Below are 17,840 nucleotides of genomic sequence, written 5' to 3'. Positions count from 1 at the left end.
ACAGTTGGTCATTTGGGAGATGAAACCCAATGTGTAATGAACGCATACACTGCATTACTTTGGCAGGAAACGCCATTAGTAACCGAACAGCGGAGCTGGTCGCTGGTTTACATATCTACGGTATCCGGACGCCGGCATCGGTAACAGCATCGATGAGGTGTAACAGTTCATCGACCATACGGCCAACAATGTAATCGTACCAACGAGTTGGAAAAGTCTTTACTAGCCTTTTGTTCACATACATTTTAATCATGATCAACAAACATCGCACGTTTTCGTGTAACTATCGAACAAATACAAAATAACAAGCATTACGATACTAATAGCATCCAATAGAATGTTACGCAAACGTTCGATGAACACGAAGAAAACTGCTTGCTATGACCATAAGAAGAGATTTAGAAATACTAGGGATATAAGGTTTAGGCTGCTGGACAGCAGATTCGTCTGCTTAATAAAGACCGGAGTAAGAATCTAATAACGAAGAGCTTATTTAAAGGAGCTTCAGAAGTATATGATGGGTTAGCGATGAGTATACGACGAGTGCCTATATGCATAAAAGCTCAGCTCTTTTTCGCGCTATCGGTAAGCCTTAAAAGCAGGCTCAAATCGCAAACAATTACCGCTCCCACGTAGCGATATCTTCGTCGCCTTCGTTTGTTTAATTCTCTCTATGTCGCCGCTTTGCCATGCTATATATCAATGACAATAATTTGTAGTCGAGTATTAGTCTTCGTTCTTTTTCGTCTAACCTCTTACAAATCGAATCTAAACAACTTAGCCATAAGCCATCGTTCGCTCGACATTCTCTTTAAACGACTAATATTGGATACAGCGCTCCCAGGTGCCGCTTGAAAACACAGTGGCTGTTTTGGCGAACGTAGCGCTCCCAACTGCTACTACCTAAGCAATTGACGGCCCCTCAGAATTTTGGGAAAAAGGGCCATAATATTAAATCAGCCAGCTCTCGCTCTGTACTCATTTCGTTGGGGGTGCGCAAGAACGGCAAAGGCGCGTGTACACCACGTAATCACCGTATGTTCGCTGCCAAAGCCAGTGTCGATGCTAATGCTAGCCAGACAACGTGGCATTGCCGAGAGACCACGGCTGACACAAATTGAGGCGACAACAGCTATGAAGGACGACATGAAAGAATATAGGAAAGGGACCCGCCCAGATGCACCCGCTCCTGTCAACTTCCTGGGAATGGGAGGAACTAACCAGCTTAAAGAAACGGGATTGAAGGGCGGCGAATTTGCCAGACAGGACAGAGCTGTCAAAAATATGGAAGCTGATGGCAAACATCTGCACCAGCAAACCGTTTTATGTCGCACGCCATTTTGCCGGAGCCGCGGGCTTTGTAGCCCTGCCAGAGTTGATTGATGCTGCCATTCGAGCCTCTCTTTTCAAGAGGTTCCTCACTCGGACTGGGTCTTCGACCCATGCAACATATGCATTGCTTCTACAGACATCTTACCGACCACCACTGGCTTCGCCTCTGCGAAGTTCTGAAGAACTAAGCTAAGTAAGGCACAGAAGAGATGACTGACAGGCGAATCTTGCCGATTTCCATGGCGTATCGATAAACTGTAACGAATAAATAAAAACGGGAGCGGACCTGCTGAGGGAAACCATCCAGGACGAGAAAATACGGACCGGTGTTTTTTTCTATATCTGAGAGTGTGCGAGGCGAATGAAGTCGTTGCACCGGCGTGAATTCTCCGCTAAACCTTACGGAGGATCATTGCGCTATTTCGGCAACATACTCATACTGTTGTTATGATCTCGATGAATCGTTGAACCCCAAACCAAAGCAAAAACTCTACTAGCAGGCCACAGGTATTAGCAGTAATGGTATCCGACTTTCATATCTCCATCCTAACGTCTATGTCAGTCGAAGTCTACCGTATGCACGCGGATCTGTTTTTAACGAATGACCCTTCAAAAACAGATGTTGTGAGGGCCTTACGGTGTTTTAATCGAATCAGAGGTTCGAGCCAGCCAACGAACGTAACCAAACAGAATTTAAGGTAACATCAGTGCCTTATGAAAGGGACGTCCTTGTGCAGTAATACAGTAAAATCAACGAGGACAACATTGATGACAGAAGCGACCCTAGCAGCATTACAGTCTCCGTAGTCGCTGCAGATCCATCAGTTGATCGACTACACAACGCTACAGGTACAGTTAGTCTACTCGTATGGTGAGAAGGCTTGAATAGTTAGTAGCCAACGCTCCTCGTTCTGCTGGGGCTGCGTCCGAGGAACTAATATAATAACGTTCTCCGATGGCCTATTCGGCCAACGATGTGATTATGCAGCGACTCAATTGTCGTACAAATGCTTCCTCAGCTGTTCTGAAATGAACATCGACGTATAGAAAGGAAGAATATTACGCATGCACGCGGAGAGATTCGCATAGCCACTTTACATGATGAGGATATGCTCGCAAAGCTTCCGCCCCGTAGCCGGCCATAGTCTTGCATAAGAGACCTTGGTTAGAACTAGGCCAGACATTCTATAACACCCACGAGAGCCCTACCTACGTACAACGCATTTTAATTGTAGAATTACCGTGCTGGCAACTGTTTAACCCTTTGGTCCTTAAAAAAAACCATGCAAGGGTAGCGAGTTAGACAATTCCAGAGTAGAAAAAGGTCACTCAGAGAGATGCTCACGAACTCATTTGAACTAGGGATTACGTTATTTAATCTATAGATTGAGCAGTGTCTACAGCTATTCTTGACGATTGATAGGACCAATGGATAAAGCGGCTCATTACGCCAACGTGTTTTTGCGCGCGGGTAAGTTGTGGACACAGTCTATTTGTATTCATGAGGGTTACCCTTTAAGTTGAAGCACGTTTTCACTACAAAAAGCATGGAACCGCGTTAGAAAAGTAATTGTAATATGTTTTGTGAAGGAATATTGTTTTTCTTTTTTAATTTGAGTGTGATTCTACAAATGGCACCGATCGCCTTACATTTTAAAATAGAATAGTTCCTGCTGCCATTTACATTGTTTCATATAACACGTTTAATAAGCTTTTGGCATTTGGCCGCATTTGGCAGTCAGACTGTTCCAAGCCCTGTGATGAAAAACAAGCTCGAGTATTTACTTCCTGAGACAAATCAATCCTACTCTTTAATGCACAGGTCTGCCACGTATTTAGTTTTGCCGCATACGTCTATATTAGGAGACCCATTAGAAGAAATAGTCGTCGCACAGGTCTGCATTTCGACCACGAACACGAGCGGGCTTTGCCAAAGGAAATCGTTAATACAAAGACCAGCTGTACGTAAGACAACAACGGACGGTGTTAATCAAACACAAGATCTCCACATGATCTCTAATATCCTCTAGCAAACTAGAGAACTCGCTTGCTGTTATTGAATCTCATGTGTATATACATATTAACAGAAGAAACGATGCAGAACTGGGTTAACCCAATTAAATGTATAAAAATATTGTTTAATCATACTGATGTTTTTTAAGATTGCCAAGTAACAAAATAGTGCTTAGTGAGTTACCAGGGCTTGGCCAGATTAAGATGCTTCACCAAAGCATCGGAAGCTCGTATAAACTCTGTGAGTACGCGGGGACTGACCATGCGTTTAGCGTTTAGCATGCGGCCACAATAATCATCGAAAATAAGAGTAAGTCTGCAATTTATTTGATGCAATATTTATGTAGCTTTCATTATTCAAAATTAAAATATAAAAAATTAAAATATAAAAAAAACGTTAATAATGATGGTATGTATTACCAAATTGTCAATTAGGATGCGCCCGATGCCTGTAAAGTCAGAGGCTCATAATTCCATTTTCCAGGTGTTGTCCTACGGCAATTTATATCGACAAGTGATTTTTTGTGGGTATTCTTGGATTTGATCGGTATGATTTATGTAGGCACGTCTGAGTGGAGTTGGGCCGACGACTTCTATAGCCAGACAATGACAGCCAGAGACTAAATCGCTTTATTAACTTTAATAAACGATTTTGTTCAAGGACAGCCAGTGAGTATAATGACGTCTAGCAAAACAATGATCTCCAATAAAGATACCTAATAAGCAATTAGCCATACAACTAAGATATGTGAAAGCAGAAAAGTCGGGTTTATCTAAGCCGTCTAATGAGGAAAGTAACGCAAACATCCTTTATCATACATATCCATATGTGCATGTACAGATCTATTTACGTATACGTAGTAATAGATCTGCGCATGCGCGCATGGATACACGGTCAAATAACTCTGTTGCAGTATAACGGCAAGCGCCCGCGTCTGTATTGAAACAGGATCTACTTGCGTCCAACTGACGTCCTGCGAAGCGCGATTTAATCCGTAGGATAAACGTCCTGCATTAAAAATAAACGCGAACTGTTTTTATTTTAGAATGAACATTTCCACCGCAGTGTATCAAATGGGTAATACTTCGCTAACGAGGTTTATCTTAAATACTATACACGATTGGTAGCAATTTAATAGTTTCTGAAGTTAAAAGATTTGATTTGAACCTCCACTTGTGCATACGTATGTTTAACGTATGTACAATATTTCTATATGGAAATTACTTATAGCATTTAGTAGCTGTTAAAACGACTACTTATTACAGTGCGGTAATGGTGAGGACCCTTAACATGAGCGTGAGGCTTGATAGATCAACGACCACGATTTTTTCAATAATCGTGTAGTAGAGATAGTGGTAGCCAAGATCGTCTAAAATTTTGATTTTTTATAAAAGTGCGATGTATCTAACTTTATTATTAGTACCCGGATTAATGGAATCAAAATCCGTTTGAGTAACAAAATAATCAAACTCACAAATTTCAAACGTTCCGGCCTTCCTTGCTCGCTTGAATCGCTCGGTCATCAAAGTGTCCTCTTTCGAAAATTGCAACTGCTTTTTTTCCAGAACGGAGTTATCGTAATTTAGACGACAGTAAACGTTACGTAAAATCCTTCCAATTATAACTAAGTTTAGATCAATGATAAACTTATACATATATATATATATAAACCGAGCTTTCAGTAGAACGCTACTGTTCATACAAAGCCGCATAATCAACCTATGTATTTCAAAATAGCCGATCAGAAAAACACAAAACCAACAGCGGATCTGTAGTGCTTTGATTGACCAATGCATTAAGTAAGAATTTCTATTTAGCTTAGATAAGGAATAGCTATTTAGATTAGATCTCTGAGTACCGTGCCGTGTACCTAACTCGTTCGAACATAGTCCGAACATTTATTTTGCCTTCTTTCCGGGCTCAGGCGCTAGAATTTGCAATACGTCATCTACCCTCCGATTCCTCTACCTAATGTCCTTATCATTAAATTGTCCGATAGGTGCACCAAGTAAGCGGCATGAGTAGCAGTCGTTCTTTGTAGCAGGACTTTGCACAAGGACTTGTTTTCATCACTGGTGGATCCCCCTTTTACTATCAAACCGACCCTGCCTTTATAATAAAGATCTTTCAGCTGGGCAATTTTCTCCCTGTTCCAAGTTTTACGTCCGGTATCACCTTTAGGCGCTCCATTAAACTACTGATTTCAGCACGAAACGAAGTGCACTTATGCCCAAGTTCAAACCTGGACCACTGGTTAAGCGACACATGTAAGGCAATGAGTGAAATTTGAATTTCTACCTGGCTACTGGTATTTAGCTAGAAACAAACGCTCAGCGGGAAAGTGTATTGAACCATACAAAAAACAACGGTTAGAGCTGGTAATTAAGCTATATATAATTTGTAGTCTTAGTTTTGGCTTTGTCCATACAACAATTACAAGTACCAAAAGAAAAGTTAAATGTTATACTCATAGTATAAATGTAATGGGTCCCAAAAATCGAACCTTTGGAGGTCCTGCTCACCCCTGTCGAAAACATCTGGCTTTTTGTAGACGATCTATAGTGTACAATACGAGGTTCAAGGTTCATACCAGTCTTTGGTAATGAAGAGTTAGGTGGAGCGTTGTATTTATTCAAGTCACATATGCATTATGCTGAACATAAATCTCAATTTTGTAAAGGAAAGACTTTCGCAGCGATAAGAAAAGTATGTATACCTTCGAATCGTCTAGTCTTATGGGCATAAGCTCGTTAGGGTGACAACTATTGACAGATCAGAGCTCTGAAAATTCGAAATCAAGGATTACAAGAGATTCTAACTGATGCCGTCAGCCCCATCCGGGCAGAGAGAACTATTCGGTTACCACATTTTGCCCAACTTGTTTTTCTAGATCGATTGGCAACCAGAATCGTTCCGATATACGATATTATCATATTGTTTTTATAGAAATACCTCCCTCTACTTCGAGTTTTACGTCCAATGTTGCCGTTAAATATTTTCTTATACGGCTGGCTGCCAGTACGGACGAAGTCTGTCTATGTCCAGGTTTGAAGGTAGAGCACAACGTACAGGGGCAGGCAAGTACGTTACCCATTAAGCTGTTGAGCTCGAGAGACTTGTAGGACTCGAACGCGATAGATAAACAACGAAGTGCAGTAAAAACATTCTGTTTTTCTTAATCAATTGCACACTGAATGACGATCCAGATAAATCCGTATCGAGCGAACAGGAATCTCATTCAGTAACTCGACCTACGAAAAACGTAGCCACGACGACGCCGATCGTAGTTAGAATTAGGTGCCAGTGGTCCTGTTAAACAACAAACAATCTGAACAGCAATAATAAATACACAAGTATATGGACACGTTTCGTCACTGCGTTGTATTAAAGTGAGGTAAAAAAAAAAAATAAAAAAAAAACGTATTGTTACACGCACGCTATACTAGTGAGGTTCAAAGGACAGCGATGCGACAAAAAATACCGTCTTTTCGTTGTGTTTACTGTTGCTATCTTGTGTGTCACGAAATAAGCAGTCTGTTACGTGCGTAAACCACCGCAAAAACGGGAACCGAGTGACCGCAAAAAGTAATGCTATACCGAAGAGGTTATAGTAAAAAAACATTTAAAAAAAAACTAGTCGAGAGTTTAAATACATGCTATAAAATCGATCAGTATTCTTATTGTCTTTCAGGGCGTTGAACTGGTTGAGTTTTCTACTACAATGCCGATACGCCGTGTGTTTTGCTTTAGAAGGTTGGATAATGATCAAAATACCGATGACTGCGTTCAGCGTCTTGTTAATAACTAAATATTACTAATATGCGTGTTCTTTTTTTCGTTCGTCACGAAAAACATGTTGGTCCACAGTTAAAAGAGCATCCCGCTTTAGAAACCAATACCGCCATACTTGTGCAGTGTTTTTAGCCATTTTCGTATAGGAAATTCACCGCTTCTAACAAATAGACAGTTTCCGAACTTAGAACGACACACCTTAGCCCGCTAATAATGTCCTCAAAACAACTGTATATATATGTTACCCGTATCTACTAATGCTTTATGACGGAAGCACAGGAAAAACTTCGGGTTATCAAGCTATAGATGAACACGATAGAACCTGTTAGTCTCATAATAATGATCGCACTAACGAAGGGACCAGCTAAGTCGACTAGCATATTCATAGATCAATATTTATTTAGAATATTAGCAAATAACAAATTATTATCAGCACCATTAATTCTGCTCTAAGCTTTCTGTCTTATAATGTTTTAGGTTTATAATGTTTGTACCGTAAGCCTTTCGGTTTATAGGGGAGATGATGGAATTCGGTTGTTATAGGATGCTGATGCAAGCGTTTATGGGAAAGGGGGCCAATTTTTCAAAGACTTAGATGTTTCACGTCAACATGGTAAAGCTGTAATACAAGTACTTCAGTGCCTTTGATGTTTCTTTGGTCACAGGTATTCAAAATTTCTGAGTCTTTCTACATGTTTTTGGCTTTTCGGCCGTTGTACGGTTTCGTACTTTTGGAAATTTCGGCTATAAACCCAAAACTAAATTCCAGTAGTAGAATTCCTGTGTACTACTGTTGCCTATTACAGGCCGGCTATTCAGAAGTTATTTGCGGATTAAAAATGATTATTCCCAAGTTAGGTATCTAATTAAATATCAATAGTAATTGTACTGAATAAACACGATCGTTAGGAATGATTCTTCTAGCACATGCAAAGAGCTTCACTGAATTATGTTCTTTTATTTAGGCACAGTACGAGTGTCTTCTTAAAAGTTGTTTAGACCTGCACAATATATATATATATATATATTGTGATTCAAAACTATATATATCGAGTTATTAGACAGTGCAGAAGTTTACTACTGCTACGCTTAGCGAAGCTATTCCTGTACTTGCAGGACCGATATCCTATCTACCATTATGTTTTTACATTTCTTGCGTTTACAGCCGGCACCTATGCTGACTGTTCAACAATGAGTAACAGGCTTGAAAAAGGCCGCGAGGCAGGGCAGTAAAAAAATACTACATACGGGCTACTTTTGGAACTCTTGTTGCATTAGATTGTAAAAATAAATCGTATTATTCTATGGCACTTAACCCGCTACGATGAACATTTTTTCCCTTAGAAAAAGTTTTCGATTAATATATTCATAGCTTGATCACATACGATGACAAAGAGCGTTGTATCAGTGGTCTAACTAAGATGAGCAATTTGAGGTACACAGAAAAAAATTAGAAGAAAGACAATTGCTAGAACCACTGTGTGAAGAAAAATCCACTGCTTCGTAAAAATAGAGAAGCAAACTGTGCTTGTTTGCAGAGTTTGTAGAAAAACATAGAGTTTGTAAAAAAACTAAAATGTTATTGAAAAAGCATGTGAAAAGCGTAAAACTGGGAAACCATTGATGTTATTGGGCCGATAGGCAGGCACTCGTTATTTTTTCATTTGATCACCCTGTATTTTTTTCTACTGTCTCTGTATATTCTAATTAAAAGTCTGACTCCAATCAATGGTTTCAACCATTTATCAACTTATTATTCCCAAACTCTAGCTTGAAAAAAAATTGATGCGTTCCAGTTTCAGTTTGACTTCCTATCAATGTCAGAGATTTTCGTTTTTCTCCGGCAAGGCTTGCGTTACATATGGAATTTATTAACTTAGCAACTTTGAACGAGGTTTATGTTCCAGGTAAAGTTGAACGAAGCCTATTAATAAACACATGCAAACCTTATATACAGATTCCATATTCGTTCCAACTAACTTTCCTGCCATTCAGGCACTTGAATTTATCATGTGTCCTACCTGAAAAAAAAACGACCAGAATCGACATTGTCGCCTCGAACGCCGCCATAGCACCAAACACAGTCCAATTGTGAAAACGTACATTAGATATGTGCGTGCAATGAGAACTTGGTGGGAGCAGAATCTGGCGTGAGAGATTCGTCTTTTAAGGCTTCGGACATCCAACCGAGTCGTTCGCTTGTCCTCCCAATGTTTCTTTAAAGGTTCATAACGTCAAAAATGTATTGCGTCAAACAGTAAACGCGCCACCGTCAACGGTAATGTCGTTTTTAACAGAAAATTTGGCTAAGCAGGTCACTCGCCTACCATCCCCATCCGTCAGAGTCACCCAAGCTGAACAAATAGCCCTAAACTGTCTTTGCTATCGGTCTCATCATTTAGTACTCTCGGAAACATTGCAGCGCAAAGGCACAACTACCTGTTGTTTTGCCCTTTATCAACCGTAGGGAAGTTGCAGGTGGAAAAACAAGAAAGCCGATAACGAAGGTACACATAGCTAACTTTCCCGCTATCCGGATCTGACTCGCGATCCGAACCTGCTTAAGAGGGACAAAAGTGTAGCTATTGCAAAGCGTTCAGAGGGTACGATAAGTGATCGGCCGAAGGAAATCGTCGTTATCACATTGAACGCTAAGCAAATGTGTAGCGTATTATTAAAGGTGCTTCCTGTGAAGGTTGCGTAGTCGACAAGCATTTACGAATGGAAAGCGTAACGAAGAAATACAAAGCGTCGTTTAGGCAAATTAGCCAACGCATTTAACGAATAAGTACTATTAAACGGGAGACCTAATTTTCGAAGCTTTGACAATTCTACCAAAGACGCGAAACTATGTATTATATATGTGGCCACTAGCTATTTTTTAGTATGCGCTAGCTATTTTGCAGAATAAGATTTAGTAGGAAACACGTAGATGAATCTACGGGCATGTGTATTATACTCTATGATCTACTTGCGTAGTGCCAGTTACCTCTGAAGCGCACTTCAACTTGCGCCCACAACGCTAGCGATCGTAAGACGCGTGTAGTGGATGTTCGTACAAGTAGTCCGTCTGACGGGAAAAATTTTAAAAAAAAAATCGAAACCTGGAGGTGCAGAAAGGCTTAGATTGCCTCGAAGAGACTAACCGCGAGAGCTTATTTGGACGACCTAACTGGCAGTCGGTATTTCGCTCTCCAAAACGGCCGCGTATTTCCATCTAAAAATTCCGAAAAATAGTTCCTTGAACCAGTTCGATTAATTTTCAGGGCTTTCATATCTAAACTTCATTGAAGATCTTTTGCTTTGCCTTACGCAAATCTTTTTCGGAATTCTCTGAAGTCACATTCAGACTATCGAGAGCGTAGAGCGTGGATTTCGAGCCAAAAAAGGAAGTTTATTGGGAAATTACGCACAGTTTTTTTTAATTGGTCAGTTTATTATTTTCTCTTAATAGAAACTGATTTACTTCTAGCACGAAGACTAGTGCAAGAACGCATGCGCACTACGACAAAAAACAGCCCGTCAAAGTCTGCCTCATATTAGATGGGCCATTGTGTTTATACACATATAAATGATGCGTTTACATTACATACCAGTCTCGAAATGACAGTTAACAACCAAGAGATAACATAACGTAAATAATATAAAAAAAATAATTCTTTTGGCTAAAACAGCATAATGAACATGCTCGGTATAAATGCCAATTGTTTTTTTACCCGGAGGTGGATGTTTGAGTTCTTTTGAACGAACCATCTTTACCGAATTGTACTCAAGTCGAAGAATGGTCAGTTTTTGTCTTCTCCCAGTTAGGAAACTCATTGACATAGGCAAATAGTCGTAACATACGTAGACACTTATCGGTAGCGAATGCCTCGAGCACCAAATACGGTCGGTACCACATAGTCGGTTACAGTCAACAACCATGTTACCACATACTGCTTTACCGCGACCGAGGGGACGTGGGGCAACGAGATAGAAAAACAGCCACAGCTGTCCTTGAGCAGACCTGAATCGAGTCGAATCGGCTAGTCGATAATCGTTTTGCATGAAAAGCTCCATCTTTTTATCGTCTTCACGCCCCACCTCCGCCAAGGACGGGTACATAAGACGTAGTTTCTTTCTACGGTAATTTTTCCTTTTAAACAACCAATCTAGAGCAATGACGGATAGAACAAACGCCGTCCAGCCATGTGCTAGTGAATCTTATGGATGGTGAAAGGAGCAGGTCTGTGCGGGCGAAAGAATGTGATGAACTAATGGTTTTCGAGTCATAAAAACATATCCATAGCCACTGCAGTAATTGTAGCTAGCAATACATGTTTAGAGACTGCTCGTTCGGTGACAGATTGAAACGTTTCGGTCCACTAAGGACATGGTCACTGCTTACGCTACACTTGAATGAGCTGTAAACAGAAAATGAACGAGAATTACGCACTACTTATTATAGCCTGCTAAAAATTCGTTTGTCCCATTTAGCTACGTATAAATGACGGGGCTTTCTATCCCACCCCTGCTAAATGAAAACACTATGTTTTTTTATATATTAAAAGTATAGCTTGTTGTATATTTGCATTAGGGAGAGTAACTGGGAATATGTGTCGATAGTGAGTGTTCGGCCTTGTGCACAGAACGTACCATCATACAATATAGCTAGTTAAATAAACGTCCACTTGCGCCAGACTGAAAACCCGTCCTAATATGGATCAACAACATAATGAAATTACAACGTGTTTCATCTGTGCACGATAAGTTATTGAAAAGTACCTAGGTATTGATCTGTATCCTATTGTCCAAGGCGGGTAATGTTTGTACGTATTTGTATATTGCCCATTCCAAATAGTTGAGACGATTTGGGAATTTTAAGACGTGGGTCTGATTCGTTAACAAAACACAATAATATATATTATTGTGTTTTGTTATATATGAAATAATGATACATCAAGAGCAACTTGAGTGTTTACGTACAGTATACTGCTATACTTCAAACACACTCTTGTTTATCTATTAGGTGTTTCGAGTTTTACGTCTGGTCTTGCCCGCAACGGTGGCAAAAACGAGCTATATCCGAAGTTGAAACACTGCAAAAAAAGCTATTAAACATTTGCCCTCTAATCGTTTTATGCATATCTCGATCTATTTGGTACTGCTCGATACTTACGTAATTACTGACTGCAGAAAGATAACATTGAACTACATAGTTTGCCTACTGGCCAAAAATTTTTCGTAAAAGCGTTCGATATATATATATATATATATATATATATATATATATATATATATATATGTCTCTACGCCATTATTTATTTTTATAGTGATTTTTATGCATTATTTTATAAAAATTAACCTGTTTCTAAGATCTGTAATCGTAACTAATCAGCGCCATTTCAGGTCCCACCTGGCCTGTTGTGTAAACTATATATCATTCCCTTAAATTTTCTCCAATGATTTCTAGTTGTATCCACATAAGTACTGCTAATATATGCATTTCGTGTAGCCAAACCACTTATTTGGATCTAATAGCGAAATAAATCAGTAAAAATGGTCGTGCTTCTACGTATATGCTACTGACCAGATATTCATCTCTATAACCGATGCAATAACAACAGATGAATATAGTTCGTTCAACAACTAAGTTGAACATAACTTTTAAGGCAAGAATAACACACATACATACTCTTTGCGTTAACAGGATGACCGTATTTTGATGACGTTCTGTCGCTTTTAGCTGCTTTGGTTATATTGTACGCCTCTCTCTCTCTCTCTCTATATATATATATTATATATATATATATATATATATATATATATATAATAGCAGCTGATTTTGCAGCAGAGCCTGTTTGCGCAGGTTGTGCCTATTCCATAGGAGATAGGCTATTGTGACCTTCTTTCTTTTTTAAGTCCCCGCTTCCTTGCCTACTCTATGTATATGAAGAAGTTCAGGGACCGTTCCGTTGTGATCTGTGCGTTCTTCTAATGCCAGACAAGCTCTCAAACGCATAACATCGTCTAATCCTCTTGCTTCCTTTTTCGAGAATCATGATTCTACTATATATATATGTATATGTATTATTGGATTAGTTTTTCTGTTAAAGAGCTCGTTGAAAATCACTTATTTTTTTTTGTTTCGCTTTAAGGTAGTCCCAACACTGTTACATCTGCTACACTTTGTGTTTACAGCATATGCGAACTAGCATAGGGTATTATAATATGGAATCTCTTTTTGTTCATTGTGAGACGATTTGGAAACATATTAAACAATTAAAGAAATTATCTCAGTATGAAACCTTAACGCTGCTTGTGTATCACTTAACAACGTTAGTATCCAGCCAATTCTATCTAAGGATAAATGTATATGCAACCATAGGAGGTATTGGGTTCCTTTAAGACTCCTCTTGTGATGAGTTTGTTTTACTGCAGAAACTGTTTACTCACTCAACAGCTTTTGATCAGGTTGACATTCATTCGTCAATCACAGGCCCTAAGAAACCTTGCTGCCTAGAAAACAACCAGATCATTTTGGACATGAATTTCCCAAGACATAGCTTAACAGTGATGAAAAAGTTATTTACTATAATGGAGCCATGCGTATGACAAAAGAAGTTAATGTCCGCAATTCTAACTTATGTCTAAAGAACTATTCATTACCAACGGTTATCACCAATAAGAATGTGACATATTTTCGGCAAAGACGACCTTCACGTAACGACGTATTTCTATTCCACCAGGAAAAAATGGCCGGCCAAGTTGTTCGGCTCAAAAAATTGAAGACGGGCAACATCTTTGGCGCGAGCCGTTGGTGCGTCTGTCGGCCTGCTCAGTGGCCTTGCTCGTTTATTGAACTCTACGTGTCGCCCGAACTTGACGCTAGAGCAAGCGGAAATTGAAGTCTATATTGGAAGCGGAAGTAGCCGGGTCTAACGTCATTTGGGGGGCGAACTTCAGAGCGCCTTCTTGCTTAGACTAACCCCACTAAAGTAACTATTCGGTCCACCATAGATTCTTATTGATGTGACAACTTATTGAAACTGTTTCACGCAGTGACTGTACTGTCATATATTATGAAATCGCATTCGTTTTTTGTTTCATCATTAAGCCAGCCTTTCTAATATTTGGATTCGTTAGAGGCAGGCGTTCTGAGCAAACAAGAATACAATGGAAATCCTTTAGACACTAGTCTTCGCTAGTGAGGCTTAGCTGGTATCCTCCTTGAGGAACCTTTACCTGCTTTAGCCCAAAGTTACAGTAACCAGCTTGGGTCAAATAAAAAGCCAGATTAGCAATTCTTGCCATGAGGCGATCTTTAGAAGATCTCAGGCATCTCTGGTGGAGTCTTCATACTCCATTGCTGTTGTGTCTGCTGCAGGTGCATGAGAGCCAAGGCAAACCTTCCCTTGCAACAACTACTGTTTATGCCAGATGATAACTCTCAGACATTGCTTAGACGTGCCGCACGCATGCTTGTGTCCGTCGAGGCCAGGTAGGTGAACCAGGCTACGCCTAAAAAGATGTCGACTGTTGACGCTGCCTGAAGGCAGTACTGAGATAATTGGACGCCATGCGTTCATTTCCTATAGTCCAAAGGTCACGGAACCAGTGTAGCTCAAATGGAAAATGGATCAAGTAGGGCAGGCTGGGACATGCGGCGGAATGGAAGCTTTGCTATAATATTTCTGCAATATTGTACTACGGTCGCTTGGGGATCGTAGGCTACATTTAGGGAAGGGTACGATTAGGAATTCCCTTTGCGGAACCACTTGGCCTCCCAAACGGTAACAGGAGCTATCGCTCATAGGGCGTATACGTTTTAGCCAGCAGTGTGTCGACTCAGCTTGGCTTGTTTGCTCTTACTGCCTCGCTATTCTTGCCTGGTGCAGCCAATTGTAAACCGCCCATAGCACCTTGCTGTCATAAAATCTAACCGAGGGCGTCGTTTTTTATATGAAATTGTGTGGGGGCACAATTGCTTAGTTAACATAAGCACCACTTTTGCTAACGCAAGTAAACCGACGTAGCCGAAAAGAACGAAAATATCTTACACGTGCGACACGCAGAAAAAGAAATCATCTTGGGTTTGAGACTTGTCTGAAGCTGCACATTCTGGCGGACTTAATGACGCTGTTCTTTTGCTCTCAGAGGGACCCACCGTTGTTATTGTTGAGTTCATAAGGGCAGACCAGGTCCTGAAACCATGCAAGGAAGCGCACTGCAGGCATAGTATCAAGCGGGGCTTTCGGTTAATATAACGTTATCATACCAATGATATAATGAAACAGTTCTCAGTAGACTCCTGCAGATTAAACTAAATTTCGAAATGCTATGTTGACAACTAGACGATCAGCGTATTTTGTACAAATTTACGCAATTCAAATACTTTAAATTAAAAGTTTAGTAGAATCGTCCGCCGCGGCTGATTGAAATCTCGCAGATAATATACCTCACTTAATGTATGATAATGGAAAAAATTTTAAATAGACAGCTACGAGCCGTGTTCAGATTATTTTCCTGCTATTTTCTCACAAAGTAGCCCAGAGATTCAGACGGTGCACTAGCTTGCTCGATATAGATACTTGTATCTGTTATCGTAAAATACTGTTGCACGAGCATACTGTATGATAAAGAATTCAGTAAAACATCCTCAAGGTTGAATCTAAATATGTTTCTAGTACAAGAATATTTACAGATCATAATTCTGCTTATCGTGTGAATTGACTGGCTCTGTCTCACCATTAGCATGTACCCAGTATAGAAAATCAGTAGTATTCATTAGGAATATTGACCTTTGCATTTAATATAACAGGTATAGGTAATTAGTAATCTGCGATCGAGGGCGCCGCATACGTTTTAGGCTTCGTACAAATTTACCAGAAGCACGACCTCATCACACACACGTTCTTATTAAAGATTGTTGGAAACTTAAACAAAGCCGAATATGGTTAATTAGCCTATTCAACTATAATTAGACCCTTACATTTGTCGATGACAGTTTCGTATGGGCACAGAATTTTGTAGTCCTAATTACTTTCCGCCGTGTGTTGCTTTGTATTGAAATAGCAACTGGATGCTTTGGCGACAAACTGAGCCATATAAAGGTCTCCTTAGACCCGCAACTTTTTTGGGTTCGGATACAAACACATGCTGGCTCTTCGAGGCCATGCACGCATGGCTGTCGAGTAGAAATGCATTTTCTAACCACCGACTATAGACGATTGAAGAATGTCACAGATGTTTACGAAGACTACGGTCAGTGAAAGCTTGCTGTGATAGGTTTCATTTGACACATAGCGTTAAGGCCGTTCCATTCGGGAACACGAACGAAAGGACTCATTGTCGTATATTGCTACCCATATATATATATATATACCCCTATGAAAACGGTCGTAAACAGAAGAAGATGGACCACAGCAGTTATGTGCATATCGAGAAATGACTATTGCACACTTGTCTGCTCTAATTTCTAATTTCTAATCTATTTCTAATTTGGTGAATTAGTCTGATTTAGATTGTTTGGGCACTACGCAACGTGAAAGACAGAATTTTTAGCCAAGAATGACATGAAAATTAGGTTGTTCTGCATGACACATATTTCGTTGCCGGGAAGATATAGGAGTTAATAGTCATTAGAAGCAATATTGACCACAGGATGTGAAGATGATGCTCCACAGTAGAGGTCACACATGCGACTTGTTCTAGGTTCAAGACTAAGTCGTTGTCAGCGTGGAAACAAATAGTCCAGGAAAAAGTGTGACAGTAATGCCCAGAACAAAAGAGATTGACACCGTAATGCTTGCTATCAAAACAACGCCTCAATCAATGTACTCCCGCACAATCGCAGCCACATACCCTGTGTTCTTGTTTACGCTGAACAATGTTGCTCCTTAGCACTGTGTAAGCTATTGCGTCAAATGAAAGTAACAAGCGTTAGTTGGCTCGTCCTCTTTACTGCCGCCTTCCCAGACGCCTGCGAGTATTCTCATCAGCTGTTTCCAGAGATGTTTGTCCTAGACATCGGACAACTACTAGCTCAAATTTGCAATTTCAAGAAGACAAAACAGATCGACAGTTTATGCTGCCTGAACGGGCAGAGACATGGCATTTGAAGTGGTTAGAGGGCGGACCGCGAAGAGCCTTAAAAAATTGAAATGAACTGTGGCGCTTAAGACCCAGCTATCCTCAAACGATGAACGTCACCGAAAACGCGAATGCCTATCTATGTGGTATAGACTGAAAGGCGCCAAAATACATTTGGCAAACCTAATTCCCTTAAATTAATCCCGTTGCTGTAGAACAGAGGATAAAAAAAAAAGTTGCGATGGACTGAAACTGGATTTGATAGTGATAATGCCCCTTAATGTTAATTAACCAACAGTGGCGTGTTTATGGGTTGACAGTAACATTTTGTCCAGCGTGAATCCGACGTTCGTGCGAACGGCTCGTGCCGAATCCAAACTAAAACTAGGATAATTGGAGTGAATGCAGATGCCCCGTTCTAAATCTTTACCCTCCCGAAGCTCTCTGACTTCGCAAACAATAAGAGACTATTACGGATCTGCTGCGATATAAAGGAATGACCGAAGTACAAGCGCAGGCTGATAGGTTTGAGCATTAATTAAAAAAGCGAAAAGTTTTTGGAAACTGTAAGAGTAATTTTGCCTAAGGGGTTTTCGTTGTAAATTCACCTGAAGCCGAGGGCAAATAGGTT

At 40.2% G+C, this 17,840-nt stretch overlaps 1 protein-coding gene and 1 long non-coding RNA gene across 4 annotated transcripts in view; one reads left to right on the top strand and one right to left on the bottom strand.

The window, feature by feature from the left end:
- The window catches only part of LOC111252135 (ras-related protein Rap-2a-like), a 145,756-nt gene that overhangs the window by 73,154 nt on the left and 54,762 nt on the right, over window positions 1-17,840 (bottom strand). The gene's annotated exons all lie outside the window — the stretch shown is intronic.
- Window positions 403-8,389, top strand: LOC147755506 (uncharacterized). Its single transcript, XR_015328628.1, has 3 exons — window positions 403-3,655; window positions 3,908-4,014; window positions 8,304-8,389. It is a non-coding gene; the product is annotated as an uncharacterized LOC147755506 (long non-coding RNA).

Source organism: Varroa destructor, unplaced genomic scaffold (genome assembly GCF_002443255.2).
Source record: "Varroa destructor unplaced genomic scaffold, Vdes_3.0 BEIS01000005.1, whole genome shotgun sequence".
Classification (NCBI taxonomy): domain Eukaryota; kingdom Metazoa; phylum Arthropoda; class Arachnida; order Mesostigmata; family Varroidae; genus Varroa; species Varroa destructor.
Note: the sequence above shows the minus strand (reverse complement) of the source record. Positions and strands in the feature narration are given on the sequence as shown.